The sequence below is a fragment of the Genypterus blacodes genome, unplaced genomic scaffold (assembly GCF_046128005.1).
Source record: "Genypterus blacodes isolate CSIRO-AG114 ecotype Tasmania unplaced genomic scaffold, CSIRO-AGI_Gbla_v1 ptg000104l_1, whole genome shotgun sequence".
Taxonomy (NCBI): Eukaryota; Metazoa; Chordata; class Actinopteri; order Ophidiiformes; family Ophidiidae; genus Genypterus; species Genypterus blacodes.
The window spans coordinates 702,248-717,625 of record NW_027466908.1 but is presented as its reverse complement, the minus strand read 5'-3'; positions in this window follow the sequence as shown (position 1 = coordinate 717,625).

Sequence of the window (15,378 nt, the reverse complement as noted above, 5' to 3'; positions counted from 1 at the left end):
TTTCAGTTAGTAGTAAAAGTGCTAGGCCATAAAAGCAGCAGAAGAAGAGTTTCATGAAGCACTGTGACCACTGTCCTGCAGAGCGCTCAGGTAAAGCAGGTTAACACTCGCAGACGTCCGTTATCATTGGCCCATCAGTCTCTGTCAAATCGGTTCCGTCCCACTTCTGTCTGTGTTGATGATTGAGCGGAGCTAATTCCCACTCAGGCGTCACTGGGCTCCACCCCCCCATGCGGCGATGTGGCTGTCCATAAATCCCATAATGAGTGTGGCACGGCCAGGAATAGACCTGAGCTGAAGGGGTGTTCCCACCGCTGTCAGACTGGGGCTCCTATTTCCCATGGGGAAGGGGGGGGGAAGGCGTCAAGGGTGACCGGGAGGCCGCAAGGGAGGAAAAGCGGGCGAGGGAACGCAATCAACACGGCCAGGCAGAATCATCAGAGCAGGGAAGAGATGTGTTAGAGAGAAGGAAAGATCACGCCTGGTGCTATGGAAGCTGTGTGTGTTCATCTGTGTGTGAGGAGGAGACATGATGGAGTCCAGGTGGATGGAAACACACACATGCAGCACACATGTGCAGCCAGTGCAGGAATCTGAAGCATTCTGCCGGTGGGACGTGGCAAACGTGTAAATTCTGCACCTGTGAATACCAGAAGAGCAAAGAGGAGCCAGAGAGGATGATGGGATATGTGGAGGAGATAGACTGAGTGACCTACAGGGTTCTGGTTTATACTGGTAACACACATGTTCTTGACATATTACACTCTTCATAACATTTAGGCGTTTTTCATAACCATACTTGTAGATCTCTCTCAGCAGGGGGCCCCAGGTAAAGGCCTTATAATCACCTCACACACACACACACACACACACACACACACACACACACACACACACACACACGCCGTGGTAACAGAGTGAATGTGCAGCTTAGTGCCTCCATCAGGCCGGCGCGGTGACGTCGTTGTCACGGTGAGGCGCGGCGACTTGTGATCTCGGTGAGTCGCAGCCCCGGCTCATCACACACGGCGCTGGGAGGTCAGTGAGGGCTGTGACACTGTCAGAGCCAGCACTGCCTGTGTCACTGAGTGTATACTAATGCAGTGGGGCTGGTGTCTAACATCGTTTTATACAAGCAGAAAAATGACATCAGGACACAGCAACAACACAGTCTGGGGACAGAAGTCATGACATGAAAACTTCTGATGATTACAGCAGAAAGATGTAAACGTTTAAAGATGAACGCTGACACATTTGGGCTACAGAAGGAGTTTAAGACACAGAGTCAGGATGAGTTAGTGTCCACAGGAACCAAGCGTTCAGCTCAGTTCTGTTTCCTGCTGTGATGTAAACAGATGATATAACATGGAACATGTGACCTATGACCTGTGACCTGTACCTCAGGTCATATTCTGTATGACAGAACCCGTTTGTTTGTATTTAGATCATAGTTTGTTCCACCTAGCAAAAGGGCCTCCCCTCCTCTCCTCTCCTCTCCTCTCCTCTCCTCTCCTCTCCTCTTCTCTTCTCTTCTCTTCTCTTCTCTTCTCTTCTCTTCTCTTCTCTTCTCTCCTCTCTTCCTCATGTCTCCTCTCCTTTCCTCTCCTCTCTTCCTCATGTCTCCTCTCCTTTTCTCTCCTCTCTTCCTTCTGTCTCCTCTCCTCTCCTCTCCTCTCCTCTCCTCTCCTCTCCTCTCCTCTCTTTCTCACATATCCTCTCCTCTCCTCTCCTCTCTTTCTCACATATCCTCTCCTCTCCTCTCCTCTCCTCTCCTCTCCTCTCCTCTCCTCTCCTCTCTTCCTCATGTCTCCTCTCCTTTCCTCTCCTCTCTTCCTCATGTCTCCTCTCCTTTTCTCTCCTCTCTTCCTTATGTCTCCTCTCCTCTCCTCTCCTCTCCTCTCCTCTCCTCTCCTCTCTCTTCCCCTCTCTTCTCTTCTCTTCTCTTCTCTTCTCTTCTCTTCTCCTCTCCTCTCCTCTCCTCTCTTCCTCATGTCTCCTCTCCTCATGTATCCTCTCCTCTCTTTCTCAAATATCCTCTCCTCTCCTCTCCTCTCCTCTCCTCTCTTCCTCATGTCTCCTCTCCTTTCCTCTCCTCTCCTCTCCTCTCTTTCTCACGTATCCTCTCCTCTCCTCTCCTCTCCTCTCCTCTCCTCTCTTCCTCTCCGCCCTCTCTCTCTCTCTGCGCTCATTCGCTCCCCTGAACAGCCCGGATGTAGCGCACAGGACCGCACAGCCGTCCACTCACGGATGATAACATGGCGCTGGCAGACACATAACGTTGCCAGGAATAATAACAACAACCACCATCACAATAACAGACCCCAATACGCGGCGGGACATGTGAGGGCTTCGATCCAGCACGCGCAGGTAGGTGCGGCGGATTTTACTCGACTCACGCGCTCCGACGATGCGTTTCGGCGTGATGTGTTCGCTGCCTGCAGGAGCAGAGAGCCGCCGTGGGAGCGTGGGGAGGCGGAATGCTGGTTGAAGGTTCTATTCCCTCTGTTTCGACGCCGAAAGAACAGCGGTGTTCATTGCAGGTTCGATCCCCTGCATGTGATTGAGCCGTGCAGCATAGAGCAGGTTTTTGTAGCGTATGTGTACGTGTGTGTGTGTGTGTACGTCTGAGTGTGTGTTGTCATGGCTGTGAGGCGCTCGTGCGTCCGCCGCTGTCCTTGGTATTGAACTGGGTGGGCATCGCACCTATGTGCTGCCTGCATGCTGTTGGGTCGAACAGGCCGGTGTATCCGTGTGTATATGTGTGTGTGTATCCGTGTGTGTGTGTGCGGGTCACACTGTCGATGCCTCTCACGCACACACGGCCTGACCAATAGCGGCTCACGGTGCCTGTGTGTCTCAGTAGTGAGTCGGTAGTGACCGTATATCCTCCTGGATGAGCGGCGAGCTGCTTTGCTTTGTTGTGTTGGTCACAACTGTTGTCAGGGAGACGTGCGGGTGTTTCAGCTCAATCTGCAACGTTACAATAGTTTGATTTATCTCGAGATTACACACAGCAATCGTGTGTTCTCTCCCTGCTCCAAATCAATGTACTGTGACGTCTCCCAGGTTACACACATGTGTTGTGTGTGAGGTCATGGACTCCAGCTGTCAGACTCTTCGTCCTTGTGTCTCTTTAGCTCTGGCAGCCTTTGTAGCTGTGATGATGACGGTGCAGCTTCTGTGGCCTCTGGTGGTCCACGTTTCTTACAGTTAACACACATGTGACCTGTGCAGTCGAGCCGAGATACAAAATAAATCTATTGTCTCTCTGTTCCCACTAAATTTACTTCGCCATGGTAACAGTGAGACAGGATATAGGTCCCCAAAACATGCATGTGGGTCATATGTTAACCATAAGGCTCTCAAAGGGTTAACATGAAGCTTCAGGAGCACTATCGTTGTATGACACATTCAAAATGCAACAGGGACCTTGAACGCATCAGACCCATCGCATGATAATGATCCACTGATGGAGGAATGTGAGCACGACTCCATGTAGCACCGCGGCTAGCTGCCTTCGTCTCTCGATGGCGACCTGATGAAGTCGTTCGGCCTCCGATGGTGCCTGTGTTCCCTGCCCCCCCGGCCGCTGTAGGCCAGGTAAAGAGCCGGAACAGATGGCTCGCTTTCAAGTTCAACGTGGATTTGGGATTAGAACGTGTAGATGGAAATTAAAAAGTGGTGGCAGGGCCCCTGTGAGCCGGAGTTCCCATCCTAAGCTCATAATCGCCCTGACAGAAACCTTCTATTAATAGGGCCAATGATAACAAGCAGCGCAAACCCTCTAAAGCTGTCAGGACCTTATATTTCACCACACAAGACGCAGCAGAGGGTCACGATCCGCCGCAGCAGAGAGATTCTATAGTAGCTGTGCTCGTCCTCACTCCACTGCGCCTTCCACAGGTCATCAGTAGGAGGCGCTACAGAGACACGATGCGTTTATGGATTCCAGTCAGGATTGAATGCAGTTTTATCTTTATTTTGCTCTTTTTTGGCGATGTTAGAGAGTTCCTCCAGTCAGCCGTCACTATAACATTTAGATTTATCTCATCTGGACACTAAAGTCTTTGTCCTTACGTGACCCTGAATTTATGACATACATCCCAAGTATTGATCGAGGTGCAACAAGTCCAATCATTTTAACATTTTATGGTGCCAGCACAGCACTTTGCTCCCAGATTTATGTGACCTGCGTATTCCACTATTTATGTCTGTTTTCATAACATTTTGTCTCCATTTTGTCTCCGTATTTGAGGCCTAATGTTCCCTTCATCTGTACACATGACCGTCTGGGTCACGCGTGTTCCTTCATCCTGGTAATTGACGCACACACACCTCAGGTCAGTCAAAGCGAAGCCTTTCACCTCCGATCACAGCATTTAGCACTGACTCCTGCCCACGTGCCCATGAGCCTGAGCCTGAGCGCGAGGTGAGCGCACAGATGAAAGTGTCTCTTTATCTGTCCTTGGATGTGTAATATTAGAATCCAGAGGAACTTAGAAGCTGAGTCAATGTGTGCCGTTGCTTACACACACTAATGGATTCAGCACAACAGCTTTACATAATGATCAAAGCTTGAGGGAAGCCGGAGCTTCTGCCCGCAGGAAGAAGAAGAAGAAGTAGGAGAAGCTTTGAAGTTATCACAATCACACAACCTGATTCCTCTCTCTCTCTCTCTCTCTCTATGTGTGTGTGTGTGTCTCTTTCAGTCATACACAGACACACAGACCAAGTCAAAGGTGCTAATGTTTCTGGACACAGGGTGAGGAACAGTTGAAGGAGATCAGGTAGCTACAAGTTGTGAAGCTAGACAGTAGCTTAGTAGCCCAGAACGTAGCATTAGCAGTGTCTAACGCTAGCTAACGTATGAATCAGCAATTCTAATTGTTCTCTCTTGTGTTTGTAGTTGTGTGGCAGTGAATTCCAACTGGCTGAGAAAGTGTGATTCCAAAAAGTTTGTTTTTATTAAAGTTATACACGGATATTTGTCGCTAAGCACGTAACCATTTAAGCTGCTAGCTGAAAACGTTGTCAGTCTGCGTTGTGATGACTCAGCAGGAGTGTACCTGCACTGACACTCAGACTGAACCCTGACACGACGTGACTTTCCTGAACATATCCCAGCATGCATCACTCCCTTGGTCACCTCACTTAGCCTTTAGCCTAATTTAGCCCCCCACCCTCCTCCCCCGGCGCTGATGAGGAAGCCGCCATCATGGCTTCTTGTCCAAATGCATGATTACATAAGAGTCTGAGGGCGTCTGAATAATCTGACCAGAACAAAAAATATCTGCAGTTTTGTGATAGAACTGACCAATGTCTTCCTCTGTGTGTGTGTGTGTGTGTGTGTGTGTGTGTGTGTGTGTGTGTGTGTGTGTGTGTTTGCAAGCGTGGGAATGTGTTATCTGTAACTGTAGCGTCCCCCTGATTCGGACTTCGTGCCTGGTAGACTCACGGCGCTCGATTTCGCTCATCAAGACACAGACTCAGTCGGCGTGCAAACGAGAGGAGAGCCGGGGAGGAAGAGGGGAGGTGGGAGAGGAAAGATGAAGAGCAGAAGTGCAGAGAGAGAGGGGGTTGGGGGTGGGGGGGCAGAGCAGGAAAGGAGCCGTAGAGGAGAGGATATGAGAGGAGTGCAGATGAGAGGAAGAGGAGGAGAGGTGACGGGGATGAAGAGATAAGCTGCAGCCCAGGGGCCATGGAGGAGAGAGAGAGGGTTTAGCAGGAGGTGAGGAAGAAGAAAGGGAGACGAGGAAGAGGAAAGTCCGGGGGGATAAAAGGGCTGGAGGCTCGGAGGAGGAAGAGCAAAGATGAGGCAGAGCAGAGACGAGGAGGAGGAGGAGGAAAAGGAGGAGGAGGAGGAGGAGGAGGAAGAGGGAGATGATACTGGAGAGAGAGACAAATATAGAGCAAGGGCATGTCTGTCTCTCTGTCTGTCTGTCTGTCAGTAGAGAGAGAGACAAATTCATCTTCATCTTCCTCCGTCAGCACTTTTGTCTCACCTTATTGCATTTGACCGTTTTTGTTCCTAGATTAAAATAAGTTTCCCTTGTGTTTCCTGCATGACTTGACATGTCGGTAATAGAATTAGGTGTGTGTGTGTGTGCGCGTGTGCGTGCGTGCGTCTGTGTGTGTGTGTGTGTGTGTGTACGGCAAACAGTAGAACATCATAAGCTCATATTGTTTTTGCAGAGCTCCTCTATATGAAACACTCAGTGAGCACACTTCCTGTTACGTCGTGTCCACCACTCATTCATTCACTGGCCAGTAACCGTTTACCTTTTTGTAATGTCTTCCAATCTCAAAGTATCTAACCGACAACCTGCGTAGTTGGAAGGGGCAGAGCAGACAGGAAGTGTGTGACCTGACCTCCTGTTGCTCGGACACCACATTACCACATTACAGTTAGTGTCATTTTCAGACGCTCCCTTGCGGGTGGCAGCAATCCAGAGGCGTCCAATCGGGGCTGTGGCTCGTTTGCATATGATGTAAATGAGCCGCTCACACCAAAACAGCATGTTCTGCTCTATTTACTAACCAAAGGGAGTCAAGCTAACACCAATATAGAGCTAAATATAGGTGCTGAAACATGTAAAGGCTTTGAAGGAGGAAACGCAACTGAAGCTGAACGACGATGAAGCGGTGAGAGTCAAAGTTTGCACGATGTCGTCTGACAGTCAGGACGAGGGAGCGTTAACCCAGATACGCCCGCAGAATCAGAATCAGCAGAACAGACATAATCCACCCTAACCTACATACTGTGTGACTGTGTGTCCTGTCTGAAGTGTGTCTGTGTGTGTATGTGTGTGTGTGTGTGTGTGTGTGTCGTGGGTGATGAGAGGCCAAATGAAGCTTGAACACACAGCGTTGCCCCGGGGCTGGAGAGTGCCGCATCTGCCTCTGCTGCTCTGGAACCTTGCAGCTCTGTGGCTCACCCTGCAGGATGAAGGCCTCGCTCTGTGCCTGAGTGTGTGTGTGTGTGTGTGTGTGTGTGTGTGTGTGTGGAGGAGTCAGCCTGTTGTTGAATGAGTGTGTTTGTAAAGTTTTTTTGTCAGCAAAACTAGAGTGATGGGTGATGAATGGAATCAGTGTGTCGGTCGTGCTGCTGTGTGTGTTTGTGTGTGTGTGTGATGCGTCCACAGATCTACAGGCTGCGGCGAGTCGTCAAGTTGCTCACATTTCCGGTTACCGTAGCGATCCTCTCTGCCAAATAGCTCCGTGATATGACAAACGCGTTCCAGCAGTAGCGGTGACACAGCAGTGCCACAAACACACACTCACACACATACACACATACACACATACACACACACAGACACACACAGGTGGCATGAAAACGAGCAACAACCCCATAACCTGAAGCAGCAGCTGCAGCCGGAACCGCCGCAGCTGCAGAACAATTACAGCTAAACGCCACCGGCTGCCTTTTTTTATCTATTGTGAGCTTTTGTCTGTGAGGAACTTCTCTATAATTAGACGCTTCTATTGTTCAGCTTTTACCTATGCGGAGAACCTAAACCTCCATGCGCCACACACACACACACACACACACACACACACACACACACACACACACACACACACATACAACTTTGTCATGAATTGTAGGATACGTGACGTGAGCAGCTTTTGTTTGTGTACGTTTTAACGGGGTTGTTGTTGGTGGCTGATGTTACGCGTTGTAAAGGCGTTTTACTGACTGACTGAGCGACTGAGCGGTGGTTTATGGTGCAGAGTGGTGTCGGGAGAAGCAGGTTAATTGCCGCACATGTGTAGAATCGTAAAAGCCGACGCTGATGCCGGCCTGCAGCAGTAAATGATGTCTCTTCCCGCTGTTTCCTGCCGCGCCGTGTGATATGTGGCCGACCCGTGTGAAGGGTGTATCACACACCAATTAAAGAGCAAACGTCCTGCAAACACACACTCTGGTGTCATGGGGACAGGACGGGACGCTCACGCTCACACTCTGACTGAATCGAGGTTTTAGATTCAGCGTCATGCTCTGATCTTGAATCGTCCTCATCTTTATGGATCGGATCTCCTCGTCTCTTTGTAATGACGTCTGGGGGCCGCGTCCAGTGTTTGTGTTCCCGTCCAGCGTCACATCGGTAGGAAACACCAGGCAGGACCAGGCAGGGTGACGACAGGGGAGAGAGCCAATCAGGAGCCGAGCTGAGTGAAACTGAGGAGGTCATAAATTCACAAACCATAATGGGACTGTTTCTACACGCCGCCGGCTCGGTGCAACACGTGCAGGCCGTGTTCATGCCATCTCCATGACAACACCCTCTTTGTCTCCCTTGTGTTTTTAACCCTAACCCTAATCACATGTTCAACATCTGATGAAACAGGAAGTGGTGGCCTGAGAGAGCGTGGAGCTGGTGGGGATCTGCTGTGAAGCCCCTCTGAGACGTCAGATCACAAAACAACATCTCTGTCGTTACGTTTGTCTCTCTTTTGTTCTGTGATCTGTGAGTCAGGTGGAATAAGAGCGTTTATTATGGCTCAGATTGATCCTGGATTGCCTCCCACACGCCGCCAGGAGACTTCAAAGCTCCTCAGAGAGTGAAGATGGCGTTACAGCTCGGCATTGGCGCCACTGGCCTCCGCGCTCACCACCAGAGAGAGAAGCTATGTGAACATCTCTCACTCCTCAGCTGTGATTGTACAGGGTTGAATGATTTGAGGGAGAAACGACTTCGAAACTCACTTTTTTGGCAGAGTTTGGCAGTTTGCTCCTTTGCTGTTGACTTTATCACATCTGTCTGCCTTCAGATGCTCATGTGTTAGTGTTCATCAGCTCTGATCCTCACTCTGTTGCTTATTGATCTTTATATTTGTGGATTGTGATCATGAGCTCATGTAGAAATGAAGGGATAGAACATGAACAGTATCTAGAGGTTATTCCTTCTTCCTGTTTCTCCGTCTCCTCCCCTTTCCAGCACCATGAAAGACTTTGTCTCCGTGCTTGATTGTCAGTGCAAAGCAGCATTTCGGCCTAAATTAAACTCCGCCCCGGACACTCGACCATCACAAAGATTAGCGTCTGCGATGTGACGGCCTTATCACCGCCTTCAGCCTGGCAACCTAACGCAACCCCGGGTCATGAAAAGCCCCTCATTATCATCTGGTGACATGCTGTGTGTGTGTGTGTGTGTGCTTTAGTCTCTTCCACACACACACACACACACACACACACACACACACACACACACACACACACACACACACACACACACACAGATGCACTTGTGAGAGCTCATATGCATCCAGTCTCATACATACTTCATGCACATAAAACTGCCCTCACATGAATACACACACACACACACACACACACACACACACACACACACACACACACACTGCCTTGTTTGTGTTCCAATTATGTTAACGGCCTCACTCACTCACTCACACACACACACACACACACACACACACACACACACACACACTAATGACGTCGGGTTACGGCACAGGGCGCAGATGCACTGGCTGAATGGATTAAAACATCATCCAGTGACACAGCTGTGGCCTCTTTGATGCTCCGGCATGAAACTGCAGGAAATTACAACAAAAGAGCGATGGAGAGTCGAAGCCGTCATGAGGCTGCCGCCGCCGCCGCTGCATGCTGACGCTCTGTACGCCGTCTAAAGCAGCAGCTGTGGTGGGCTAATGTTCCTCCGCCATGCCTGCTAGATTGATTGATATCAGTCAGAGTGTGTGTAGAGTGTGTGTAGCACTTTGAGGCGGCGTTAAATGGCGTCCTGCACCTGCTGGATTTATGCCGCCAACGCCATTAAATTGCACAAACCTGAACGTGCGGCCGTAATGTCAACACAGAGCACTTATCAGCGTCAACATGTCCACCATGAATCACTGCATACACACACACACACACACACACACACACACACACACACACACAATTTCACTGTGAATTAAGTAGATTTTACTGGATTTGAAGGTAAACGTAGAGCGACAGACTCAGACTCACTCAGCTGCTCTACATTAAACCCGGTGACACGTTTGATTCCTTCCCGTGAGTTAGCTGCAGTGTAAACCTGTGAATGAGTGTGTGTGTGTGTTAGCAATCAGATAAATGAGTGAAGTTCATGTAACGTTTGTGCAGACGAGCTGTTTGGTCTGAAACAACTGAACTGGACTGGAAAAGCCAGGTGCCCTTGAGCAAGGCACCGAACCCCCCCGAAGCTGCTCCACAGGTGCCGTATCATGGTTGCCCTGCGGCTGACCCCTCTGTAAGTGCGTGTGTGTGTGTAAGAGGCGCACGCAAGATAAATTTCAGATTGACGTGTGTCCCAAGTTTCTTCTCCTTCTGAAGCTCCGATGCCTCCTGTGATTGGACGAATCGTCGGGCCTGAAGCTTCCTGGCTGCTGAGCTAAATGTTTCTATCTGTTGCAGTAAAGCGAAGCTGCATATGAAGCACAGGCTCTGTAGCTGTATGGACTCTGTGGGGAGTTATTGTGCCCACTCCTCCTTGGAGGAGGTCCAGCTCCCTCGCTGGGCTCCATGTGTGCAGCATTCAGAGCTGCCAGTGTGATTAAACTAGACACAAATTTGTGTTTAACCCTCCTGTGATTTGTGCCATAAGATGCAGGAAGAAGAGGAGCCAGAAGCTGCGAGAAGGTTATGTAGCCTCAACTTACAACCACTCAGTCCTCTCACACACACACACACACACACACACACACAAAGCTGAGAGAGAGGTGGGACATTCGTGTGATCGATCATGTGGACTTGCCTGAATCTTCGATGGAGGAAACCTCTGCAGTCACGGGGAGAGCCCGTAGAGAAGCCGCATTGGGATTTGAACCCAACCGTCGGTCCTGTACGCCTTGTTTCTCGTCCCTTTTGTCCCTCAGTGTGATCCGATGCATTATGAATTATTGGCCGTTGTGTTTTCCCCGGTCGCTCTATTATCCCGCGAGCTAAGCCTCTCATTTCCTCCGCCACTGTGCATTTCCCTCGCTGTAATTCATCCATCTGCAGGAACGGACCAAAGCGTGCTTGTGCATTTGTGTAACGTGCGTGTGTGTGTGTGTATGTGTGTGCACACGCTGAGTAATAGGAAACGTTGTGTTTAAGAGCGATGATAGCTGTGGCCCGTGTGGTTTACAAGCAGACAAGGTAATAATGGCTGCTACTTTCCCGGCTCACTCCAGTCAATCCTCTCAAAGTGAGTCAGAGTGTGTGTGAGTGTGTGTGTGTGTGTGAGAGAGTAAATGCCAAGTAGTAGTAGAAAATGTGTCAGAGATGTGATTGGAAACGTTGACATGCATTTCAATGCAAGTTAGACGATCTCTTTTTCTTCTTCTGCCTCACTTGTAGGTGTGACGATGGTAAAGTTTGTACCTGTGGAATACTGCAGCATACTAGAGCAAGGGAGAAGGCACACACACACACACACACACACACACACACACACACACACACACACACACACACACACACACACACACACACACACACACACAGGCCTCTCTAATCCCTGTGTGTTATCAGTGAGCATCAGCGTGTGAAGTCATGTGGACCGGTATGAGTCTGCAGCTGAGATCTGCTGATGGGAGCTTCTCCACTGGACGCATGTCATCCAGAGAGAGAGAGAGAGAGAGAGAGAGAGAGAGAGAGAGAGAGAGAGAGAGAGAGAGAGAGAGAGAGAGAGAGAGAGAGAGAGAGAGAGAGAGAGAGAGAGAGAGAGAGAGAGAGAGAGAGAGAGAGAGAGAGAGAGAGAGAGAGAGAGAGAGAGAGAGAGAGAGAGAGAGAGAGAGAGAGAGAGAGAGAGAGAGAGAGAGAGAGAGAGAGAGAGAGAGAGTGGAGGAGCGGTGAGTCGATCTATATTTAGTTCAACGTGTAGGCAAGAGACGCTGTAGTCAGAATTACTACATCTCTCTGCTTCTTACTCTGCTGCTGCTTGCTGATTCTCACCATGTCAGATTGGTTGTTTCAGCTTTTACAACTCGTCTTTACCTCATCGTCGTGGTTACAGTCACATTAAAGACAACGGGGAATGTGCTGTAGCTCTTGTGTGTCTGGGTCTGATCCGTCTGATCCGCCTGATGTAGCGACACAGCTTCATGTTGAATGCGTGCGTACGTGTTGGCACAAACTGTAGTGTGCGACGTTGTAGTGCCTTGCTCAAGGGCACTGGCGGGGGTAATTAACAACACACTTTGTAGAGACTGGAGCAACCAATGTAGATGCGGGGGGATAATGTGCCAACTCCCCGCAGAAAGGGAGCAAGGGGTGAGTGCGGGATTCAAACCTGCACCCTCTCGCTGTGTGTGAAGGGGAGAATCACACACAACAATCATTTCATATATAAGTAACGATGGATGACAGTTTTATATTTGGACTTATTTCAGTTTGGCCACTCTCTCGTGGTCTTGCGGGCCTGGAACCTACGAGCGTACCTACGGAAACTCACACGGCACGAAGGTGAAACTGTGAGGCAGAGAGGCCAGTGAGCAGGAATCAAAGGGAATATTTCAAAGAGCGGACATCAGCGTTGCCTTTTCCAGATGAAAGAGGGCTGAAGAGTGACGCAGGTGTATGTGTGTGTGTGTGTGTGTGTGTTTGCACAGGTTGTAGCATCGAACGCGCCACTGTCAGATCCACGGAGCTGCAGACACTGTCAGACACTTTAAGCAGCGGCCGTCGTTTCTCTGTGTCAGTGAGTTCTCGCTCGTCGTTATTGGACGAGCGCTCGCTTGTCTTTCATAGATTAAACATCGTGTTTGATATATGAGTGCGTTGCGTACATTGTGTTCTTCGCTGTGCCAGCAGAGGAGAGATGACGGGACCACTCGTCATCCCGCTATCGACGAGACGAGACTACACTCTGAGACTCAAACCTCTCACCTCAGACTTTCTCTCCATGAAGGGCAAAGAGAGTCACATTCTGTAGCTCTTTCCTTGCCAGATGGAACTCATATCCCCTCGCCGTACTCCTACAAGTCTCCTCCCCGCTCTCCTGCTTGCTCGTGAAGCTTCCAGGAGGCGTCTTGATTAGATCCCCTCTTTCCTGCGTGCTTCCAGCGAGGCATCAGAACGAACCCAGCAGGTGTGTGTTAGGCACAATCAAAGGGATCCGTCTCGTTTGTTAGCTTCCTTTGTGCAGAGTTACACTTAAGACGGCAGCACAGAGCAGAAGGGTTTTATTGTCTTCTTCTTTCTTGGTTCACATCCCTTGAGCGAGGCTGTGTTCAGTCTCTGTGAAGTTCTGTTGTTGCTTGTTGTAGTCAGGCACAGGAACAGCATCCCCCACAGGTGTAAATGTCTGACATCTGACCTACAGGAAGAGGTTGGGTATCACCTGGACCGGATGGGTGTTGAACTTGAACCCAGGTTGGTCCAAGCTGCGGCGAGCGGCACATCAGCAGCCTCGTCTGTTCCATCCTGGCGGGACGGTGGAAATGTAGGTCAACAGGTTTGAGCCTCCATTTACCGTTTGCTAGCTGAATAGAAATGGAGTGAAAGCAGAGTGGATGGATCGCGGAGGAGGGAGGATGGAGGCCTGTGATTGGTCGACGGGCTGCGGCGGGGGTCTGATCAATGTTTTATTAGTATCACTTCTCCGTTTGTAGGTTACACTTATCTATCTTCTCCCCTGTGTGGGCTAATGTGCAGCTGTGAGCCACACAGGGCTGTGCCGTGAAGATAACACTCACCATTGTGTGTGTGTGTGTGTGTGTGTGTGTGGACGATGACGACACCTCCGTATCGACAGTGTAACTCCATATTATTTCTAGATAATAACCACTGCATCGTGATGACACAGTTGTGAGTTGTGTTGTGTTTTCTTAGCCACCTCCTGATATAATTACCTGTCGCCTAAATTAACCCCGCCAGTTACCATGACGATTACTTTAAATTAAGAGACCATGAAACTTTTAATTCATCCAATTTGAGTTGCTATGGGTGCGATTCTACAATGTGAGATAGAGACGTCGCCATGGTGAAGAGTGACGTAAGGATCTGACTTACGGTTGTGTGTGGCAGCGATGTTACAGACGTTTGCTCGCCCATATGGGGCGACAGAAACAGGAAATGCAATCGCCCTCGCCCCCTTGTCTCTCTTTTCCTCTTTATCGTCGTCTTCCTGCCCACAAGTGTGTGTACGCCTGACCTTTGCTCTCTTAACACCTCCACTCCATTTGTGCTTTCTAAGGCTTAATGGATCTCAGAGTGGTGTGTGGGTGTGTGTGTGTGTGCGCACGCGTGTGTGTGTGTGTAAGCTGGATATTCCTCTGCTGTTGTCGTGAAAATCCTCCGCCGTCATCAGTCAAAGCTGACGTTCTGTCCTTGGCTGGAATTGTGAGCTGATTGATGGATGTGCCGTCACAACCTCGTCATGTCGTTTATAAACAGCAGGCCTTGCCACAGCGTTTTTAAAGGAGGCTGATCCCCTGACCCCTGACCCCTCACCCTGCTAAACCAGGCCTCACACACACCCACCGCTTACTGTTTCATTGTGAGCTCCAGTTGCATGGAGTTTAGCGGTACAGGATCTGACGTGAGCAGTGAAAGCAGCCAGCCGAGGAGGTTCAGGCCGTCCAATCAGATGACGGCGTCTCCAGAGAGGCGCTCTGGGCTCGTCCATCTCTGAGGAAAACCACAGGGCAGACCCATGAGCGCTGCAGGGATTATATATCCACTCTGCTCGGGGAAATGTCTTGGGATCCCCCAGGAAGAGGAGGAGGAGGAGGAGGAGGAGAAGAGCACTGGGGAAAATGTAATGAATGAGTGGAATAATGCTTCAGTAGCATTGATGGAAGAAGTTTGAATGTAAAGCACTCAGTATAATAACAGAAACACGCTGGCAGATGGTTCATTGAAGGCAACATCACACCTTCACCCCGTCAATATCCAGCTGTAGAGCATGAACGCGTGGCTCTATTTACCTCCGATCGATACGCGTCGCCCGTGCCGCTCTGCCTGGTTAAAGCCACGGCTCCACACACGCCTAACCTACACGTCTTACAGATCAGCATTCAACATTTCCCGTAACAACCAGCGAGGAACGCTTCTCGCCGGAGCCATCAATAATGAACGAAAGTGGAAGTGTAGGGTTTAACATGCTGCTGGAGATAATGGAGGGCGGGGGAGGGGGGGGGGGGGTGAGGGAGGTTGCTGCTCTCAAAGGACCGATGCTTTTAGGCCAGGAAGCCCCCACCAGCAGGAACACACACAGGCCATAATGGTCAGCAGACGTATGGATCAGGTTTGGCCTCAGCGTCTCATCACAGGGAAATTAACCTGATTTGTTATGAACACGTGATGAGGGTTTGGGTTGATTTGATCAGGGGCTGCAGATTATTCAGTCAACCAAAGATGCTGAAAATGATGAAATATGAAGA